General features: G+C 46.8%; 1 long non-coding RNA gene across 2 annotated transcripts in view; it reads right to left on the bottom strand.

Annotated features, from left to right (window-relative positions):
• LOC109313859 overlaps positions 1–23,019 on the bottom strand; it is a 93,031-nt gene that overhangs the window by 33,839 nt on the left and 36,173 nt on the right. The window contains exons 1-2 of one of the 2 annotated variants that reach the window (XR_002102159.1): positions 10,647–10,743; positions 8,341–8,483 (exon numbers count right to left, since the gene is read on the bottom strand). This is a non-coding gene — a long non-coding RNA (uncharacterized LOC109313859). Of the gene's footprint in view, positions 1–8,340; positions 8,484–10,646; positions 10,744–23,019 lie in introns of those variants that run through there. The other variant, XR_002102160.1, reaches the window with a different exon arrangement.

The following is a 23,019-nucleotide window of genomic DNA, read 5'->3' as shown; positions in this document are numbered from 1 at the left end:
GTGTGGGGGAAACTCATCTTGGCATTGCCTGGTTTTGGTGGTGTTTTTATAGCCAGATAACCTCAGTGTCCCAGGCTGTTGATCTGAATACATGGACCAAGGAGCAAGCTATAACCCCTCAGCTACTTGGCAGTACGTACCTGCGCCCACTCTTACCCCACAACAGTAATAGTGAAATAAGCTACTTTGCATTTACCATGGGGTAACAGCATGCACACAGGCAGTCGCCACTGGGTAGCTACTTCAAGCTGTTAGTTCACACCTTACCTTGCCTTTTAGTCACCTGCCCAAGTGTCCTTACCCTGAGAGCAATGATCAGTCTGCAGCAAAAGCAGATAACTATCTTGAGAAATTGAGCTTTAATTCTGGCTCTACCACAGACACCCTGAGAGATCCTGACCAAGCCACTTAGGCCCAGATTCTCCAAGATGTTTCGGTACCTGGCTCCCAGCAGATGGGTGCCTAAGTACTTTTGAGGACCTGGACCTCAATACCTCTATGCCTCGGTACCCTGCCTTTAAAATGGAAATAATACTTCATTTTTCCTTTTCTACTTAAACTGTGATATCAGGACAGGGGGTATCTCCCACTAGGGTTTTGCACAGCACCTCATACAATGAGGTGCTAATGAATAGAAAGTTTTACTGTATTACAACTAATAAATGTGTCCCCTGTCCTTAGAATTAAATTAGCAGATAAATAAAATGTTTCTGTTTTCACCTAACTCACTCCGTCTTGCCAACATAAGTGAATCTGTGGATTTAAAGTATCTTCAAAATAAAAGAGTAACAGAAAACGGCTGGTCTAATGAATACCCTTTACATCATGCCTTTTTTTCATGTTAGAATTCTCTTTTTCGGTGTTTGCACAATGTCTAGCATAATGGGATCGCAATGCCAGCCTGGGGCTCTTAAGTGGTTCCACAATCAAATAATAAATTATCACTATCATCAGTATAAATGTCCTTCTTTAATATATATATACAATGCTTAACTACCCTGATTGGAGCTGGGAGGTCAGAGCAGCCATCACAGGGATACTGCCTATTGTGATTAATCCCTTGCTCACTCTGCTGGCTGCCATTCCTGCTCCCAACTTTTGGAGTTTATCAAAAGGCATCTAAAAGTCTGTTTTTCTAGCATTCATACACCGGTCCTGTTAATTTGCTCTAAGTGCTACTTTATCAAGGCCAAGCTTTTAAGTCCATTAAAAGTCTAACTGCTTGTCTTGAGTCAGGAACACCATAAAAAAGAAGACATCAATCCCGCTTTTTCTGTGCCTGCTTTGTGGACAGTTGGATGCTTGCAATTTAAAGCTCTGGGAGTGCCATATGGCACCTATGGGCACAGACAGACGTTAAATTTGTTGTGCGATTGGCCCCCTGAAAATGCTATACAGCCATGCCACAACACACGTGCATGGCTGCAGAGTAGGGCTGTGCAGAAAGGCACCGTTCTGGTTTGCCTTCAGTTTCGCCGGTTTGAAGGAACAGTGTCCGTTTTTAATTTCATTTTGATTTGAAACAGCTGTTCCATTTGGTCCCATCAAAACTAAAAGGCTGTTTTGATGCTGCTTCCATGTTTCCCTGGGGGTGGGGTGCAGAGGTGGAGAGGCAGCCCAGCTGGGCTCACTCCCTGCCCCCACCGGCCCATGCTGCAATTGGGTGCAGGGCAGAGAGTCAGACCAACTGACCTCCCAATCACAGCATAGAGTTGGGGAGTGAGCTTGGTTGCCCTGACTCCTATGTTCACCCCTGTACCCAATTGTGGCATGGGGAGTGGGAGTGAGCCTAGCTGGGCTGACTCTCCACAACCCCCACCGGATTGCAGAGCTCCCCACCAGATCACAGTGCTGGCCCTTCCCCTGCGCTGTTATCGGCTTCTGGCAGCGGGAGACAGGGAGAGCCAGGGCTGCACTCCTGGCTGGTGCTGGGAGCACAGCCCTGGTTCCCCCCCGTCTCTTGCTGCTGGCTTCAAAACTTGAAACACTTTGAAACTTTCAAAACATTTCGACTAGCCTCATTTTGTTTTGAGGCTGTTTCGAAGCCCTTCATTTTGATTTGATCTTACAGTTTCAAGCTCAAAATTAGTCAAAACAGTGTCAAACCAAAACAACCGGCAAAATTTTGCACAGCCCTACCGCAGAGTGCTTTAAAAATGCCAAATTAGCCCTCATTAAATGAGGTATCAGATGAAGGCACTCCACTTTGGAGTGTCTTAGGGAACTTATATTAACTAGGTATGATTTGTGGTATGATCTGGGCTGGGCTGCATCAGCCCAGTCTTGGCCCTAGTGCTGTCCATAGGAAGGGAGTGGGGAAAGGGAGTGAGTTGTGGGCTGGGGTTTGCCTCGCCTGAGCTGAAGGGGTGGATTGGAGCCTCCCCATCTTGTGCTCCCCCCAGTCCCCTCCCCCCCCCCAGCTCAGGTCAGGAAAACCCCAACCAACAGCTGAATCCCACTCCCCCTTCCTTTCCGGAAGACAGCCCCAGAGCTGTTGGGCGAGAGGGGTGGCTCCTCTGTTGCAGGCAGGCTTGATTCCCCCCTGCCCCACTCCCCACACACACACTCCCAACCCACCAGGTGAAGGGCTGTTGGGTTGGGAGAGGCTTCACTCTAAGTCATGGCACTTTATGTAAAGCACCATGAGTTAGAGCAGGAGCCTGCAAGTCTGTCAGAGCCCTATGTGACATGCAAAGTGGAAGGGGGAGGTGTAACAAGGCAGAGAAGTGGGTTAAAACACATACTGCACAGTCCTGTTTGGGAGATGACTAAGAGCTGATGTGTGTGTTTTCAAATTAAAGTTTGAAGTCTTTTCAGACCTTATACTTGCTTCTGTTGCTTTCACAGGATGTCACTGGTGCTCTTGGGCCAGCTTTGGGAACGCTCTACCTTGGAACAGGCCAATTTTCCTTTTGTTCATGCTGATGCACATTACTAGTTACTCTACTGCTGTCCAGTTCTCAGGAGTCAGATCAGAGTCTGGCCCCCTGCCTCTAGGATTGATAACATGGGATTGATTCCCTTCTCACATCAGTTTTACACTAACATGCCTCTACAGAGTTTGGTACAGTAGTTCCTGATTTGCATCAGTCACAGAAAGAGAAGAATGAAGCTGGAAGTAGCATGTTACCCTGCTGTCACCACATTTTGGCAACCAAGACATATCTAGTAGTTGGGTCAGTAACCTGGTGGGTGAGAGATCTGATAGAAGTCTTTTGGCAAGTCATTTTGTTTCTCTTTACCTGAGTTCCCCAACTGTTAAAAGAGGATAATAATACTCCATTGACCCATAAGGATTTCTGATGAGAAACACAGAAATCATAAGATGTTTAGATGCCCCAGTAATTGGGCCTTATGTGCCCCTCAAATAGACAGATTATACTCTAAAACAACACGAAGCTTCACTCCCCATTTCTAGTGAAATTCTCTGCTTCTCCACACACCTCCACCAATGCATTTCACCACTCTAGGGCAGAGATAGGGCCTCATCCTGCCTCCCCTTACTCATACTGAATGCTACCAAATTCCTGCATGAGAAAATGTGCCATAGCATAATCCATCACCCTGAAATTCATCTCAGTTGGTTAGGTAGAGATGGGAGAGAAGTTGAGAAACACTTTAATTCAATTCAGATATCCTTTTTATTGACCTGAAAAGGCATGGCAGTACCATACACAAGGAGAATGGAGGGAGAAAAACTCATATATCCCATAATGAGGCAAAGTCACTTGAGTCTCTGAAAGACTAAGGAAGAAATGTAGAAGATGGTGCAATGGGGAAGGCAGAAACAGTGGTATCATTGCCATAAGGACCAGCAGGCCCAAGGGTGCCAAATTTAAACACGTTACTATTCCTAGGCAGCCGTGGGCCGCTGTTGGGGAGGGCAGCATAATAAATAAATACGTACGTAGAGAAAAGGCTTTAACCCTCATTTGCTGTGTCTTTCATCTCATTCTCTCCCCTCACCCAATCCTGGGCCCATGGAGGAGGCAGCCATCACCAACTCAGGACAGAAGTAGTAGAAGGGACCCATGACATGGACATTGGTGACTATCAGGAATTCATTCTAGATATAGCCCCTGGGAAGAGAGGCACACTTTGGATTCCTCAGGTAACCTGGACTTCAATGTAGCTATTGTATCTGGGAAGAGAGGAACAAAAACTGGATTTATGTAGAAAGGAATGAGCCATTGGGACAGATGTTGCTAGGAAGCATTGCTGTACTATGGTGTAACATAGGAGTGGAACACAACTCAGGACTTTGGTTCTGCCTAAAGAATATGCTTAATAATTGAGCTGACATCTGCTGTTTAAGCCATCCTGGCCCTATTTATTCCAGGGAACCAGCAAGACACCTAAATGCCTAACCTAACCAGCTAACTGTAGCATATTATGTCCAAACGCAAAGGTGTTTTCCTAGCTCATCTATGGAATCTCAGTGAACTGAGTGCCATGGACACAAAGATTAAGGATACGTTTAGCTGGCCAGGCAGGACACTGTCTCTGTGATAAGTCCATCTTAAACAGTAGGGGGTCAAAACTAATTTGTCCCTTTGATTTCCAAGAAGTTGATGCCTTCACTGCAGTAAATGAGTCTTGTAAATGGAGGTCACAACAGGGCCTGTTGTTTGCTTTAGCTTCTGTCAGGAGCCAGGCGTTAGGCCTTTCACATGCCACTCTGCATTCCAACCCAATAAAGGCAGTCTGGGAGCCTTTAAATAGGCCCTAATTAGCACTGATGGATTTCAGGGTGTTCTGAGGCAAGGTTGAACAGCCTTCGCAGAGCTGGGAGGCAGTCTTCTTCATTGCTTGAATGACAAAAAGGCTCACTGGGACCTACTTTTGAAACAGCTCAATAAAAGTGGTTATGACATGGCCACAGGCCTTGAATTAACAGCTGATCCGAGAAAGAAAAAAGGTGAAACAGCAACCAATTAAGGTTTCAGCTCTTTCAATCTACCCCCAGATGAACTTCCAAAAGTCTGGAGGTTCAGGTCAGATCCATGTCCTGGATTTTACATGCTTTTTTCTGAACCTCCTCTGCTCCTTTTCAGCCCACAGACTTAAAATCCCTTTGCTGTGGGGCCTACTAAAAACTTTACAACATTTGTCATCTGCTGATTGAGACCACTGTCTATCATGCACCGCAGTGCTGCTCTGATGTTCTCTTTTGCTCCCAATCCATCCATTTCCACCTGCTGTGTCTTATCTTATACTAAGGCCCTTGTTACACATTCATTTTAGGTGGCTCCTGGAGCTTGTAACCTCTGGACTGTCCACACATTAACACATAAACCTGGCTGTAAGTACACTTTAGGCAGCTTAAACTTACACCACTCCAGGGCAAGTTTATCCATGTTACCCACCTCATGTCCCATTAATACGTGGCCACTCCCCACAGATGAACTACCCAAGTTGCAGTCCTCCAGCATCCCAGGATGGCGTGTCCCCTCCCTGACCCTCCTGTTCTGTGTGGACAAACTTTCTACCCCATGAACTCTACAGTCCAGGGGACAGTTCTGGCACCAAGTCAACTCCCACTCCCACCCCCAGGGATGCAACCCTATGCAAACAGCCCACAGAGTACATGCCAGGTAGCCAATCACAGGACACAGATGAGGTCCAGGTGTGGGATCTAGAGGGACTCTGGGGAACAAGGTAGGGATTGGTTTCCCATGAACTGGCACTCCCTTACAGAGGGACAGTGGGACCCCCAAAAGCACCTTTCCCCATCACTCTCAGCTCCCTTCCACTCCAAGAAGCATGACCAGTACTCCACACACCCCAAACTCAAATCCCACTTTATTATAACATGAGATCTTAATTTATTTCCTCTTTATTTGTGTATTCCGGGTGTACACGGGTTTGTACTTTCCTCTCCAAATGAGGGAATTATTGGCAGGGCAGTGTGCTGTGGAGTGACACAACAGCCGAGTGGCTGCCTCCGTCCCATGTAGAGTCAGGACCACTCAATCAATTCCTTAATTATACACAGATGTATTATGACAACAAAACCATTAAAGGGTAAGGACATATATATATATAATCTATGTACAACTTTACAAAACAATAAACCCTATATATATATATATACACGGTTTATTGTTTTATATATGTATATATATACACACGCAGGTATACCACACCCAGTTTGGGGGAGAGGGGTGCTCCCCTGTGGGGACCTATGCTCCGGGGTAACTTACTACTACTCCACAGTCCCGGAGGGTTGCCTCTTTTTCTCCAGGTCAAGCTCTGTCCCTACCGGGTTTTCCTGCTGCCTGACTCTGCTGTCACCATCCTGGCTTAGGGCTACAGGCACCGCTGTGTGTAGTGGACACTTTGCCTTGTGCTAGGGGTTGGAGGTCTGGACAGCCTTGTGCAGCACCGGGGCTTGGTCTGTTCCTGGACCCTCTGGGCTGTGTCATCTGCACTGAGTTGCTGGCCTGTGTCAGCAGCTGTAGACCCAGCCACCTCAAGCAGCTCCCAGGATCTCTCACCCTCTGTGCAGCGCCTCCTGCACCAAACTCCCAGCCTCATTCTGGGACCTGAGGACCTGAGCCACCCCAGGGGCTCCAAAGATCCTGCTCCATGCACCGGCCTGTCTCTGGCCACACACCAGAGGTTGCAGACCCAAACCTCCTCACGTAGCTCCCAGGGTCTGGACACTGTGCACCATGCTGTGCTCCGAGACCCTAACTGCTGGAGCTGTCCCCCGCTCCCCACTAATAGAAGTCTTCAGGGGCTCTTCCTGGACTACTGCTGAGCAGCTTTCCTCAGCTCTTCTAAACCCAGCTCCTCTCTTTCCCCGATGTATCTACCCCTAGTGCTGGGCACCAGCTCCTTTTATATACTCCAGGGCTCTGCCCGTGAAGTCTTCTGGACCTGACAGCTTGCAGTCTTCAATCAGGTCCAGGAGAGCTCTTCTCCCCCTCCCCTCAGAAAAGGGGTGTGATGTTACTTCTCTTACTGCCTCCTGATTGGTGGATGGGCTCCACCAATCAAAACACCAGGATGTCAAGCCTGGGATTCAACCCAAGCTCTGAAAGGTAAGCCTGCTACATTTGTTTGTATTTATTTACTTTTTTTTTACTTCCAGTTACTTCCTTCATTTCCCCACCCCACCCCCATTTCCTTTCCACCTCCCATTTATTACCCACCCATTAACTCTTTGCCTCCCAGCTTCATGTTCCTGCTCTCCCCAACCCACCTGGCCCATCATTCACAGCCCCCCTCCCCCACCTGGAGCAGGGATAGTAGCCTGTCCTGGCTCACCAGCCCTGTGGTGGCAACTCACAGCTGTAGCTCGTACTCAGGCTCCTGCTTGCCAGCCCACTAGTAGCAAGTCACAGCTGTGCAGGTGTGGGACAGTCAGAAAAGGTTTTTAGCCTTAAGGTATGGCTGCTCCAAACTCAACTAGCACTGACACCAATCAACATCTGAGCAGCGAAAAGTGCAATGTTTAACAAGGTCCTAAGACTGTAAGCTGTTGCAGATATGGGCTGCCCCTTTATTCTGTATTTATTCTGATTTGACACAGTGTGGCTTTGAAATATCACTGCAGTACAAATAAAGAGCAATAGTAGTGTATGTAATTTGTATGTGCTCTCTCATCTGTACTTAGCAGAAAACCAAAACCTCTCTGGTAGTAAGTAGACTTTACTGTTATTATGCAAGCCACCTTTATCTCCAGGCTAGATTAATGCATCATTCTTCACAAGGGTATATGTCTTAAAGGTCATCATCACCTAGTGTAACAGATGATATCACTATCTCTTCATAGCATTCAATGTCTCTTGTCTCAAAGTACTTTTTGAAGGAGGAGAAAGCAGGCTGGCAGGGATGGCAGGATGACGTAAAACAGTGATCCATTAGCAAGCATTTGTCCATTTGAAGACAAAGGGCCACCCAATTCTAAATATCAGTTATGCCTTATCTTCATTATGCTTGTAGCTAAAAGCTAATGAAAGTCTTTTCCCAAAAGAGTGGAGTGCTTTCAATGTTGGTTGGAGGGTCAGGTTCATCACTAGTTGATTGTCCAGCAAGGAAACAAATGATTTTGAGGTTAATAAACTAGTCTGGTAGTCAAGAGAGCTGGAGACAAAACCTCTGCTCTACCACAATATTTCTGTGCATTACCCTGAGCTAGTCCCTTGATCTGTCTGTGCCTCCATTCCCACCTGTGAACAGGAATAATTACAGTTCCTCGCTTCAACTTTGTCTGGCTAGACTTCAGTTCTTTAGGGGGTCCATTCAGCACCTATGGCCATGGGGTCCTAAACTGTGCTGCTGCCTGTGGGTACTACTAATAATACAAGGTAAGGAAGTATTGCTTGTACTTACCTATCAAAAGCTTTTCCACAGACAACTGGAGAGCCTCTGGCACATCTAGAGAAGTCAGAATAGTGAAGTCAGCCTGATTTCACACAGAACTGATTGGCTTTCAGGAAAGTCAAGTCAGGATCCTACATTCATATCCGGTTAGTCTGGCAATATTAAAAAAAAAAAAAGTTTTCAGGTTTGGAAAGTTAATGGAAAAAGGCAAAAGGCTTTATCTTCAACTGAAAGGCATGCAAGGATGGAGGTATGGAGGGGAGGGGGCACAAAAAAGGCCCAAACATATATAGTTTAGGGGAAAAGGGCAGTTGAGCAGGGATTTAATTGACAATGGTTTAGATAATGTCAAGTGAAGTTTCTATAAGTCTAAGCCCAAGTGCAGATGATGAAGCAAAAGGACTAAATGTAGAAATTAAAGAAATACCCATTCAAAGCCAAACTGAGAAACCTTTTGTCACACAGAGAATCATAAGTGCGTGAGAAGTCCCAGCAGGAGTGGTTCTCAAGGCAAAACAACACTGGGGGCATTCAGGAAATAATTAGCTGGTTTCCTGGGGGGAACAAGTTTATGTGTGTGAGGAGAGAAGGAGAAATGGAGGGTGCGGGGAAGGGCTGGAGAGAGGTAAGATGCTGATAAAGGAACAACTGTGATGGGATTGAGGGGTCTTTAACTAGTTCCACCAAAAAAAAGAAAATGAAAAAGGCAGAAGGAAGGTCATTATGTTCAATTTAATTAGCTCTTCTGGAGTGACAGTCTTGTGGATTGAAGTTCCTAGCTCGGCATGAGGCACACTTTCCCCTGCTGACAGAGCTGTCTCCACAGGCCACTTCAGGACCACAGGCTCCACAGATTAGCTCAGAACAAAGGGGTTCATGAGTTGCTTCTGATCTGTGCACCCTGCGCACGCATCTTGATGTTTGCCTCAGCTGCAAGATTCACTGTGGTTGCCTCTGTCAGACTTACCGCAGCTGGATTTCTATCATTTGCCACAGGTAGATCACTGCTGTTTATCCCAGCTGCATCCGCCGGACTTGCTATTGCTAAACCCACGTGACTTGCCCCAGCTTGGACCTCAGTATTCCAACCCAGTCCAACAGATTCCCTATTGCAGGGGCAATGCGATTCCTACACCTAACATCCCAAAGCCATATGTACCTTTTCTTAAAACCAGGCCTGTGTATCATCAGTCAAAACCAAATACATTCTCCTTCCCCATTCAGAAGTACATATGGCAGCATCACCCCAAATCTAGCCCCAAAAAGTCATGCAAAGCTGAAGGAAAACCAGATGGGCTTTGCACTGTACCTAGAAGGTCAGAAGCGTTGGGCTCTGCCAAACCACACTGGGCATATCTACACACGATATTAACGCAATCCAATAAATTCTGGTGTGATTTGCACCAGAGCTTATTGCTCCTAAGCCTGGCATTTACACATGAACCCGGGGACTGCAGCATGGACATTGAGCCAGGTCAAAGCAGCCTTGGCTAGCAGGGAGCACCCTCATACCCCAGCCAGCCCCATCAATGTCTACATGTCCCCTGCAATGCAGTAAATAATGTCACCATGGGATAGTACTTGTGTTGACAAGGACTAACCTATGGCAGCTTTTATTAGCTTACTGCAGCCCAGTAGGGCTACATGTGTAGACACTGAGAATTTACTGCGGAGTTAATTAGTGATCTCCACAGTGTTCTTCTTGTGTAGATGTTCCCGTTGGGAAGCAAATCCCAGAATCCATTGCTTCTCACTCACTCATGGCCACAGCTGGGGTATCTGAGCACCTGCATGCATGCCACCACCAGGCATTCCTTTTCATTAGTTTGCTTGGGACTGAGTTGCTTGCATGTCCCTATTTCAGCCAGGCATAGGGACAAGAACAACCCCAGTGCTGTGGGTGTACAACAGTTCTTTGAATTGGTTTAGCTGCATTGCAAACATCAAGACAAGCACTCCAATAACTTCTGGGCAATAAGTGCCTGCTGTAATAATTCTGTATGAGGTGGTACCTCATTTTCTCATTATGAAAGTGACAAATGGTGATGCTTTTAAAATTAATTTCCTCCGCTGCAGCCCGTGACAGCCCCTTCACCTGCATTGCTTGGGACCAACAAAAAACTGAGAGGCAGCCTCTCGTGGAATTTATTCTGGATGCTGACGTTCTAAAAATCCAATAAGCAAACCAAATCCAACTAAAACGGACAGAAGCCACAAAAAGAGAATGACTTAGAGAGTTTCTTCTAACAAATACACCCCTCAGACCCTGTCTAGCATCTTTTTTCCTACTAAATATAGCTATTGTGGAAAGGTACCTGGCTGACAGTGCTATATTCTGGAGTCTTCTGCTTCTCCACAAAACCGAGACTCTGCAAGAATCTGCCAACTACCCATCAGTCCTTAATTGGAGGGAGCACCTTTAAGAAGAGAGTTCAAACTCTCAGACCATGTATCATGTGGCTTTTCAGCAGTGGCTGTTAACAAGGATGTCAGTTAGTGTTAACTATGCCGGTGGTTTTTGCAATACATGTAGCGGTCCACTTGCAATGGAATTGAAACCACCCAGGCCACTGAGCAGCTAACAGAGGTTAATAGCCACAAATTATCAATGTAAATTGAGTCTGACTTGGTGAACAAGGTCTTTCTAGACCATTACCAGCACCTTGTGCCATCCAGTCCTCACCCCTGGGAAGATCCTAGTAATCTCCTTTCATTAGTCCTGTCTTCTCAAACTTGCTCCAGTCTTTGGATGAAAAGTCCCTTTGCTGCTACAGAGTCTTGTTGATGTCAGTACCCACTGTTTTTCCCCCTAGAGACCAGCACCATGGATTATATCCGATGGTAAGAGCTTCCTGACATCTGGCCTGGCTGGATATGCATGCAAAAGTCAGGCCAAGCCATGGTGATGGCACTGCTAGGCTGTTACGGGCTTTTTTTCCTCTGAGGCTCTGCATCTTTTTCCCAAGAGCTGTGCTTTGACTCCATTTTAGACAGCCAGTTGAAGCCCTTCCCTCTCCTGCGATCTGTGCTCCTAGACTGTCCTAGGTTGGCTCATGCATTCCACTTAGGCCCCTTTCCTCCCAGAAAGATTCATTGCATGCCTATGCAGAAGTACAGAGCAGACTTTGTCAGGCACAACTTTTCACCTGGACTGATCATGGGTAAATTAGCTGGATCTTCAACATCTCATAGGGATGGTTCCATACCTACACATGTACCAGTGAAAATAAGGGAAGAGTCCAGTTACACTAGCACTGGAATCACTGTGTGAGAGAGAAGATGCTGGAGCCTTGTTTGCTCCCCTCCTGAAATCATTCTCATTCTTTTATTGCAGGCTGATAATGGAAGACACAAAGCATAGCCTGGATCCAATCACTGCTAGTGAAAAGGTCAGCAAAGCCTAAATCAGCATTTCGGCTTATCCCCCAAGGTGACGAGACAGGCGGGCACCAAGGCTGATGCTTAAACGGGACTGAAAGACCAGGATGGGTGTCAAAGGCAAAGGAGGCTCCACCTCCTCTTAAGTCCCTTGTGTGGGGCAAATTAATGAGGAGCTATAAAGACTGGAGATGAGTGCTCCAGTTTATTAAATGAGAAGAGATTGCAGGAGGTCTGGAAGGAGACAAGAGAGAATGTTTAAACCCTTTTATCTGGCAGACAAAGGCTGTCAGGGTTACATGTTCCAACCTGCTCTGTGACACTGTGGATCATGTTAGACTTTGTGCTGGTTTAATTGGAGCTTTGCAGTTGCCCTTGGTCACCGCTAATTGTCTTAATTGAAATAGCACGCATGTCTGTGTGTGTTTAAGAGGAAAATACAGCCTCAGCGTTTTCAGCCATTGTCCGACAGGTTTGTGCTGAATTACATGATCACAGCAGCTGCCTGCTGTGCGTTACAGAAGTGGTTTGAATTTATGGTGAACTTATAAAAACCAACTGTAGATCTCACTGAATGTGTTTGGCTACTTAGGAGGAGGAAAGAATAGAAAGAAAATGGAGAGACTGTTTTGTTTCATAACGTTCATGATGAAGCTGCAGATATATCGCTTCTCCCAGCCTTTCTTCTGCCCTTAGCTTGTGTATGTGAAGACAGGAGACTGAAGTGGACAGACACCTAAAAGTGATATAGTAAAACTCTGTCCTCTTTGGCTGGTTAGAGAAGGGGAGACATTAGGGTGGTAGAAACCTCAGAAATAAGGTAGTGAGAAAACCCATCAGATTTTCAGGTGGTATAACCTGGCATGTGACTGTTGAAGATCATGGAGCAATACTATGGCTGAGGACCTGTGTCTTTAAATAGCCAAGAGTAAGTCGTGCTCTACACAGCGCTCTCTGAGCCCACATAGCTCTGCCAGGCAGGCAGTCACAGTAGCCGATGCTGCCATTTCCGCTGCTTGCAGTGCTTGATGAATAAATAATGCATTGGCTCCCCTGTACATTTTCCTGTTGCAGAGTGACACTTCTTTATGGGGAATCACTTGTAGCTAATGTAAAAGACCTCTCATTAATTTGGATCAATGCAGAGTCTTACAAGGGAAGGTAACGAACTCCAACTCAGACGAGCTCACCTTTCCCCGCAACACAAATATTCAGCTGTTGGCCTCCCACCAAATGCGTTTTACTCATCTAGGGTTGTGACCAAGGATGGCGACAATGGAATACACTAAGTCACTAAGGGCTAGGTGCATGGAAGGACTTTGAGGCTTATGCCTCATCTCATGCACACTTTCGGTGCCTAAGGCCCCAAATTGCGATCCTCAACACTGCCAACTGACCCCCAGAGGCCCCTAAGCTCCATAGGCATCTCAGGTTGACATTAGAAATACTGAGATATTGAATTTAAGTCTCTCCATGGATCTGGGCCTAGGGCCCTAATCTCCTCTCACTCTGAGGACCTGGCAGCTCTCACAGGTTTTGGCATAAGAAAGCTTTGGCAGCCCACAAAGATGCATCACTGAGTTAATTTATAAGATCTTGGACAGGGAGAGAGTTCATTTAATTGAAAGATGTAATTATCAGGTGTTGGAGGCGAAGGGGCTCATTAATTTCGCAGACATACTGTTGACTGAACTGTCCTCATTTTAATTTTTCACTCCACATCAAGGCTGAATCCATGTGTCAGTGAGACTAGAAGAAACCAAGAGATCTCTAGCTTTATCCAGAGTGGAAACAAATCCAGTCTACAACCTAATGCAGAACCCCATTCATTAGACGAGCTATCCTAGAGGAAGAGGCCTCTGGTTGAATTAATGGAAGGGAAAGTGACTTACTGGGGGTTGGGCAAGAGGTGGCGGCATGGGTCTTGGCACTGTTATGCTGTTTTGTGGCAAATTCTTTTAGTGGGGTGAGGCCCTTTAGGAAGGGGATCAGTTGGGTAAGCCATAGAGAATAAGTGAGTAAAGAGAAACCTGGAGAGAAAAAGGAAACAGCATGGAGAGAAAAAGCAGAGGGAAAATACCTTCCTGCTGAACTATGTTTCCAGTTTGAAACCCAGCCTCAAAAACTGGACCCGCATAGCATTAGTTGCCAACTAGGCTGGGTGAGGAGCCAGCCCTGTAAGACTGAGAATAGAGTGTCAGCTGTTCTGGGGGCTCCCCTTCACTATCAGGGTTTGAAGCCATTTGTCCAACTCACAGGAGCTTTGGGTCAATAACATCCCCTAAAGGAAGAAAAGGGAAGCAGCTTTCAAAATTATACTCCCACGCTGGAGGATACAGACCAATAAAGACCTAGGAGTTACAGTGGACAAAAAAAATGAATATGAGCCAACAGTGTGGCCTTGTTAAAGAAGGCTAGTGGCATGCTGGGCTGCATTAGTAAGAGTGTTGCCAGCAGATCAAGGGAAGTGATTATTTCCCTCTATTTGGGAGTGCTGAGGCCAAATCTGGAGTAGTATGTCCAGTTTTGGGTCCCCCACTTTAGAAAGGATGTGAACAAATTGGAAAGAGTCCAGTGGAAGGTAACAAAAGGGCTGTAATGGGGCTGGGGCACATGACTTATGAAGAGAGGGAGCTGGGCTTAGTCTTCTCTTCTCCAGACTAAGTAAGAGTCTAATAACACTCTTCAACTATCTGTGAAGGGTGGTTACAAAGAGGATGGAACTAGACTGTTCTCAGTGGTGGCAGATGACAAGAACCAATGGTCTCAAGCACAGGTGACTTGTAGGGGGTACATGGGGGTGCACATGCCCCCCCAATGGGGCCGGTGCCCCCACTGATGGCTGACACTGATGCTGTCAGTAGGGCTGGTGTCCCCCCTCCCCAACAGAGCCGCCAACATCAGCGTTTTCTGCAGGTCCCCACCCCCACCGACCCAGATTCAGGAGGCACCAGTCACTGATGGTCTCAAGATATAGCAAGAAAAGGTTAGGTTAGATATTAGGAAAATCTCTCTCACAAGGAGGGGAGTGAAGCACTGGAACTGGTTACCTGGAGAGGTGGTGGCATCTCCATCCTTGGAGGTTTTTAAGACCTGGCTAGACAAAGCCTTGGCTGGGATGACCTAGTTGTGGATGGTCCTGCTTTGAGCAGGGGGTTGGACAAAATGACCTCCTTAGGTCCCTTCCCACTTTAATTTTCTATGATTCTATGATTCAGTGAACATGTCAGAGACCATTACAAAAGGGGAGGACTCGTGGTATGTCAGCTGCTCCAAGGTAAGTGTTTATCAGTCCACTCTTCCATTCCATAGCAAGTGAAACCTAAACTACATTAACTTAGGCAGAAGGCAGGGTACAAGTAGTCCAAAATGAAAGAGGGGCAAACTATGTGGGTTTAGCTCTTACTTACTACAGGGTAAGAGTGGGCATACTAACACATCCATCTACCTCTCTCAGTTATAGTGGAGCAGCAAATTTATGGTAAGTCCCTGGGCCCTTTTGACTCAGTACAGTTTATTTATTTGCCCATACCTAAGGGTCCTAATCCTGCTTTCACTAAAATCAATGGACATTTTGCTGTTGGCATCAGGGGAGCCACGTCAGGACCCTACAACCAAGTTTTCTCCAGGGCTTCCATGCTAGAGGGAGTTCTGAGTGGGATTTAACCTCCATCTGTCTGGGAGAGGGAATCTAAGCAGGGATCATTGGGAGTATGTGGCTGGCCAGTAGCACTGTCCTATGCCAAGAGAGCTGGACTGCAGATATACCCACCATTTGTACTCTTACGCTCTACCCCCTACCTCCTGTGCCCCTGCCTCTGGTCCCCCTTCTTAAATCGATGCTGCCCTGCCTTCGCCATACCTGCATTGCTATTCTCTCCAGCTTGCCAGTCTGCACTTAGATTTATGATTTATTTAGAATTGGATTACATCGCGGCTCAAGGCCAGCACTCCCTAATCCGTCACCGTCCCCGCCATGGCCATACGCAAACATTTGTTTTAGCTGCATCAGCATCTCTGGCTCCTGAAGAAGGATGCCCATTGTTAATTGCTATAGCAACCGCGATTCTGGGTTTAGTTTTTTTCCTTTTTTTTTTAATACTCCCTTCCCTGCTGAAAAGCATTGGCTTCGTCAAGTGATAGATATTTATAACTTAATAGAACGGTGGCAAGCCTAAGTTATGCTGTTGAAATGCATCACAGCCGGAGTTGTTCTGTTATTTGTTTTTGTGCTGAATAGCAGCAAGTGCTTTAAGTTATTGTCCTCGCATACCCATAAAAAGGGAAAAGAAGGGATATATAATTGTCGCTAGTATTTATAGTGCTTGAATCCAGGGCGTGAGCAGGTCTGCTTCCAGCAGTCTTGCCCGAGCTAACATCAGGGCCCAGGCTACATGTAAATACGCAGAGCACCAATATCATTTTGGATAGTAATGGTTGGATAAAGCATGCAGGGTAATATGCACTCTTGCTCTACAGTCCATTAAAGTCTAGAATTACATCAGGGATTATTTTCACCCCAGAGTACTTTTATCAGGAGCATGATGAGTTAAGGTTCAAAAAAATGTTTAAAGGCCGAGGCCCAGTATAAACCAGGAGTAACTCCATTGAAATAGTTGGGGTTTTCCTGATGTCCAATTGCTGCAAGAACAGGAGAAGACCAAAGATTCAAACCTCTCATGTCACAAATGAAATGAAGTTGCAACAGCAATTGTTTGCACTATCTGCACTCTGCAGCAACTTCTGTTGCAGGACTCCAGACTGCCTTGCAAATATACTTTATTCATTCACTCAATCTCTGTGTAAGGCCTCTCTTGTTATAGCAATACTGCAGAAGGAGAAACTGAGGCTGAAAGAACAGAAATGAAAGAACAAGCCTGTGGCGAAACAACTCTATAACTCATCTCTTCCTGCATAGTAACTCCCATTCTCTACCTGCTTACTTGACCCTAATTTCCAGGGAATATTTGTCCACATTACTTATTTATATCATAAAATTTCAGTGGGATTAGCTACAGGCTATGCTTAGGAAAAGCTTAGACCTGTGACTGTGGAGTACCGGTGGAGGAGGACAGGACAGGCCTCCCCAAGGTGGGCAAGATCAAGACCACCACCACCAAGAAGAAGTGATGGGTGGTGGTAGATGGAGACTCCCTTCTGCGGGGGATGGAGGGAGCCATCTGCCAACCTGACCGGTTGTCTCAGGAAGTCTGGAGCCTGGATCCAAGATGTCACGGGGGGATTACCAAGATTCATCTGTCCCTCTGACAACTACTCCATGCTGCTCATCTGTGTGGGCACCCATGATACTGCCAGGGGATCAAAAGTGACTACAGGGCTCTGGGTGCAAGGGTGAAGGGGTCTGCGGCTCATCTTATGTTCTCTTTGATCCTTTCAGTGAAGGGAAAGGGCCCAGGAAGAAACATGTGCATCATGCAGATCAATACCTGGCTGCACAGGTGGTGTTGCCAGCAGCGCTTTGGCTTCTTCGACCATGGGATGTTGTTCCAAGAAGGAGGATTGCTGGGAAGAGATGGGATTCAGCTGATGAAGAGAGGGAAGAGCATCTTTGCGACAGGCTTGCAAACCTAGTGAGGAGGGCTTTAAACTAGGTTCACTGGGGGTTGGCTACCAAAGCCTTGAGGTAAATGAGGAAGCAGAAGACCTGGAGGAAGATCGCAGGTAGGGGCAGCAGGGGAGGTGCTCTCATACTTCCTGAGGAATCAGAGCAATCAACCAGTTGCCTCAGGTGTGACTACACATATGCACAGAGCCTGGGAAACAAGCAGGAAGAATCAGAAGTCTTTGCAGTCACAGCACTATGACATGACTGGAATAACAGAGACTCGGTGGGAGCTCGCATGACTGCAGCACCGTCATGGATGGGTACAAACTGTTCAGGAAGAACAGGCAGGGGAGAAGAGGAGGAGTTGCAGTCTATGTACAAGAGCCATATGATTGCTCAGAGCACCAGTATGAAACTGGAGACAGGCCTGTTGAAAGTTGCTGGGTTAAGGTTAGCAGAGAGAGCAACAAGGGTGATGCTGTTGTGGGGGTCTGTGATAAACCACCAGACCAGGAACAAGTGGTGGATGAGGTTTTCTTCAAACAGCTAGTGGAAGTTTCTCAATCACAAGCCCTGGTTCTGATGGGGGACATCAATCACGTTGCACTGCTGGGAGGGCAAAACAGCAGTGCACAGGCAATCTAGGAAGTTTTGGGGGAGTGTTGGGGACACCTTTCTGGTGCAGGTGTTGGACAAGCCAACTAGGGACTATGCTCTTCTTGACCTGCTGCTCACAAACAGGGAAGCATTGGAGGGAAATGTAGTATAGTGGATGGCAAGCTGGGCAGCAGTGACCATGAGATGACTGAGTTCAGGATCTTGAGGAAAGGGAGGACAGAGAGCAGCAGAGTAAGGACCCTGCCGGGGAGAGGCCAGAGTAAGGCCAGTCTGAGGGAGAGAGGAGTCCAGGAGAGCTGGCTGTACTTTAAGGAAGTATTACTGGGTGAGCAGGAACAAACCATCCTGATGCATAGGAAGACTAGCAAGTATGGCAGAAGACCAGCTTGGCTTAGCAGAAAACTCTTCAGTAAGTTAAATCACAAAAAGGAAGCTATTAAAAAGTGAAAACTTGGACAAATAAATAGGGAGGTGTATAAGAGCATTGCTAAGGCATGCAGGGATGAAGTCAGGAAGGCCAAAGTGCAATTGGAGTTGCAGCTAGAAAGTAATGTGAAGGGTAACAAGAAGGGTTTCTATAAGTATGTTGGTAGCACGAGGAGGATCAAGTAAGGTGTGGGTCCATTACTGAATGGGGGAGGCAATCTTGTGACAGAGGATGCTTAAAAGGCTGAAGTACTCAATGCCGTTTTTGCCTCAGTCTTCACAAGCAAAGTCAACTCCCAGACTACTACCCCAGGCAGCGCAGTTTGGGGCTGAGGTTAGCATTCAACAGGGGCAAAAGAACAGGTTAGGGACTATTTAGAAAAGCTGGACATGTACAAATCCATGGGGCTGGAAGCGATGTACCCGAAGTGCTAAGGCAGTTGGCTGATGAGATTGCAGACCATCATCTTTGAAAATTCATGGCAGTCAGGAGAGGTTCCAGATTACTAGAAAAGGGCAAATGCAGAAAAGGGGCCGGGGACTACAGTGGACAATGAACTGAATAAAAGCCAACAGTGTGCCCTTGTTGCCAAGAAAGCTAATGACATACTGGGCTGCATTGGGAGAAGTGTTGCCACCAGATCAAGTGAAGTGATTCTTCTATTCAGCACTGGTGAGGCCACGTCTTGAGTACTGCCCAATTTTGGGGCCCCTACTACAGAAAGGATGTAGACAAATTGGAGACAGTCCAGCAGAGTGCAATGACAATGGTTCAGGGGCCAGGGCATCTGACTTATGAGGATAGGCTGAGGGGTCTGGGCTTATTTAGTCTACAGAAGAGAAGCCTGAGGCAGAGGGGATGAGTGGGGGGGTTGAATAGCCGCCTTCAACTACCCAAAGGGGGTTACGAAAAGGATGGAGCTGGACTGTTCTTAGTGGTGGCAGATGACAGAGCGAGGAACAATGGTCTCAAGTTGCCCCAAGGGAAGTTTAGGTTATATCTTAGGAAAAAAACTCTCAGTAGGAGGGTAGTAAAGCACTGGAACAGGTTACCCAGAGAGGGTATGGATTGTCCATCTTTGCAAGTTTTTAAGACCCAGGTAGACAAAGTTTTGGTGGGATGATCTAGTTGGGGCTGGTCCTGCTTTGAGCAGGGGGTTGCACTAGACGTGACCTCCTGAGGTCCCTGCCAACCCTCATTTTCTATGATCCTATTGCAGGGAAGTGTAGGGAAACACTGGCAGAGCATTAAGCATTACTTGAAGACTAGCAGGGTGTTGGAAATCAGGTGCCAACCTGGTTGGAGCCTTATTCCATGGAAAGTCACTGTTGCTAGGCACTAGGCTGCATGAGGGAGGGAGGTCTAAGGGGTGGTTCACACAACAAAGCCACACGATGCATTTTCTGTGAAGAAGCATGTAGGATGTGTGACAGCTGAGCCAGCAGGGAAGCTGTGACCTGGCCTGGTGTGATTAGATTATCATCATGGAAAGAAAAAAAACTGAGGAAGAAATGCTGTGTTGTGAAGACTGGAAGACAAGAAGCAGAGTGGAAGATTCAAGGCAGGAATGAGAATTGAAGGGGAGCAGAAAGCTGAAGCCAAATCAGGCCTTGCTGCAGAGACAAATAGCTTTGCGGAGTGAGTGGGAACGGTTACAGAGAGACAGATAAGGGCTGACCCTGGCAGCTGCTGGATAATGGGCTCCAAGTGCGGAGGGAGGTGCCATTAACCAGAGCAGCAGCTGCCACTCAAATGATAGAAAGCCAGCAAGGCCCTGCTGGAAGGATATAAAAACCAAGAGCAAAATGAGAGCATAGGGCATCTTAGGAGCATGGGCTAGGTTAAGGCCCAGAGATGCTCTACAGGGAAAGGTAGCACTGGAGACCTGCCGAAATGGTACCTGGGAATCAAACATCAAAAGGCCTTGGGGATGACAGCCTCCGTGGGGTGAAGAAGAGTGCTAGAGTAGATATAAGTACAGGCTGTGGGGACAGGATCTAATGCATTCAGTGGGTGAAGCCCATTAAAACAGAAGTGCCAAGGCGTGGAGCTTCCAGCCCCATCCCTCCAGCCCCAGTTGGCCATTTCATTACATTTGGTGTTCCCCAGTGTTTTGCTGTAGTGCCCATGGTGTTTCAAGGCTGATGCCTTGGGGATATTATTATAACGGGCTACACAGTACCTATTCTGCCCTGTAAGGAGCAGTTTCTGCAGTTTCTGCAGTTTTCTTAACAGAGCCTCAAAGGCAGGGAAAGGGCAAAGGCAGGGAAAGGGATACCTTGGGCTTACCACAACACCTCTGTGCCCAAGGCAAGGCATATCCTGTCTGTACACATGTAATTTGGATCATCTGACCCCAGCGCTCTTTCCTGCCCAGGCAGGGGGTCAGACTTGATGATCTGTTGAGGTCTCTTCTAACCCTAGCATCTATGAATCTGGTTTCTAGAGGCATAGATCATGAGTAGGCGAAGAGTCACCTCCCCTTCCACTGTTAGCCTGGTGTGGGGTAGGAAGGGGCCCCCAAAACACAGGCCCTCCAAAGAGCACTTTTACTGCTTTTCCTAAAGCACTGGACCAGTCACCCTTTGACACTTAGATGTGACAAAGTACAAGAACCAGGCCTGAAAGAAACCATGTATGAAGAGAGACAAGGAATGGGAGCTGCCTTAGGAGAGCCACAGGGATTTAGGCCACCATGGGGAAAGGCTGAGCACTGCTTCAGACAGACAGAAGAGAGATCCCTCATTCTTGGGATACTCATCCTGGGGCAACACCTCCCAGGGTGGGCTGCTCTCGCACGCTCTTCCTTGACCCTCTTCTGGGGAACACGCATTTGGATACTCCACACTATTTTTTCCATTGCTCTAAATCCCAGCTTCCCATCTGCTTTCAGAATCCCCCCTCGCCCCAATTTGGCAGGTCAGGTCTGCTCTCCTTATGTTGAAGGGGAAAGACCCCTGCTCAGCTGCTTTGCCATGACGCACCCAACTGCATCCCTGCCAGCTGTTAGGAGGACAGAGGCTTGCACAGAAAGCCTCCTGCAGGCAGAGAGGTAAGGCACTTCCTTAAACAGCTCTAAACCCATCAGCGGTTTGATTTGCTTTCTGAGAATGCTTTCGCTTGACAAACAATTGCAAACTACGCAGTCACAAGGTAAAATGAAAAGCCCACAGGCATTAATTATATATATAGATATTAAAAAAGAAGCTACTGCTTAATTATTGTTTGCAAATCTCGGTATTTAAATTGACTTATTTGCAAATGTCTGTTTAGAAATTGACTTTGTAATTATAAAGTCGGTGCAGGCATATCGCAGGCCCTGGAGGGGTCTCTAACGAGGAATGATAATGTACCAGGCAAAGTGAACCATCCTGAGCTGCATTTTAATAACCAAGAGGTGCTTGCAAGGGGAGGCAAAGGGTCTGCTGGAAATCCCAAAGCCAACAAATGAAGGAGTGAGAGACAGAGGGAAGAGAGCGATGGATGCGCAGGCAGAGGGCTAACCCATCTGAGAAGGGGCTGCAGGGGAAAATCCAGATTACATTCAAGCCTTAGCAATTGGATTGAGTTGGTAATAACCTCAGTTTGAGCTCTGAATGAGAATGAGGTTGTCTGCTGGCATGAAACAGGCAGTCAGTGTAATGCTGCAGGCTGCCTACCAGAAAAAAAAAAAACCAAAAACATTCAACATATATCCAGTCATTCCCTGGTGCATGGCTTTTCCTGAAAGAAGCTACACACCACACAATGTAATGTGCAACAGGCTGTGTATTATGTGCAGTGGTGTGCACCATGGTTTGGGGTGCAAAGTGGTACATTTGTGCATGATTCTGTGCTCTGAGCAAAGCCAGAGTGCCCCAGGGATATGCCACAGATCCCATCAAAATCCATGTGTGGCAAGGCACACAAAACCTCCTCAAGGGAAAAAAAGAAAAGGTTTGATCCTCCCTTTTCCCTTTATCACTTATTTGCAACAACATCACTAGTGGAAACTGAACCAGGGTTGCTCTCTACAGCTAAAATCACAGGCTGCTATAGTTGGAGACTATCCACATTTGGTTTATAGCCACTGTCAACTCACACAGTTTCTACAGGTCTCTCTACCAGAAGGTGACAATGGCACACTTTTACTCACTGAGAATAGCTGCTGGCTGGGTGTAAAATAACTAGGATACTTTTTGGAAAACCCCCAGCCTAAATGCCAGGTTTTGACTCATCTGCTTTTCACAGTCATGTTATCCCTTGCCTGTAAGCATTCAGGTGGCTCCTGTTTATTCTTGAGAATGTGATAGCTAAAGATAAGGACAGAAAATTAAATAGGATTTACGACCCCACTGGAGCAGTATAATATTGCAGCACTGGGTGAAATCATCGGTGGAAGTTTGGCCACTTTGAAATCAATGGCAAAACTCCCATACCTTCACTGGGAATGTGATGGTTCTATAAAGGTTAAAAAAAATCACATCTCCAAGCATTATAGTTATACCAGTACTAAATCAATATGTAGACCAAGCCTCTGTGGAGGCTTTTCCAGTTACACTGAACAAAGCATGAACATTAATTCTGAACTAAGGAACACCTCTGATGGCCACTACATATATCTAAACTTTCCCTTTGAAACAGTGTTCATTGCACTGTGGTTCACTATTTGTTCCAGCAAGCTCCCTGTGCCGGTTAAATGGACAAAGCTCTATGTGGT

The sequence above is a fragment of the Crocodylus porosus genome, unplaced genomic scaffold, assembly GCF_001723895.1.
Source record: "Crocodylus porosus isolate Cpor-Errol unplaced genomic scaffold, CroPor_comp1, whole genome shotgun sequence".
NCBI lineage: Eukaryota > Metazoa > Chordata > Crocodylia > Crocodylidae > Crocodylus > Crocodylus porosus.
The sequence above is the reverse complement of the archived record's forward strand: the minus strand, read 5'-3'. Positions and strand labels throughout refer to the sequence as shown.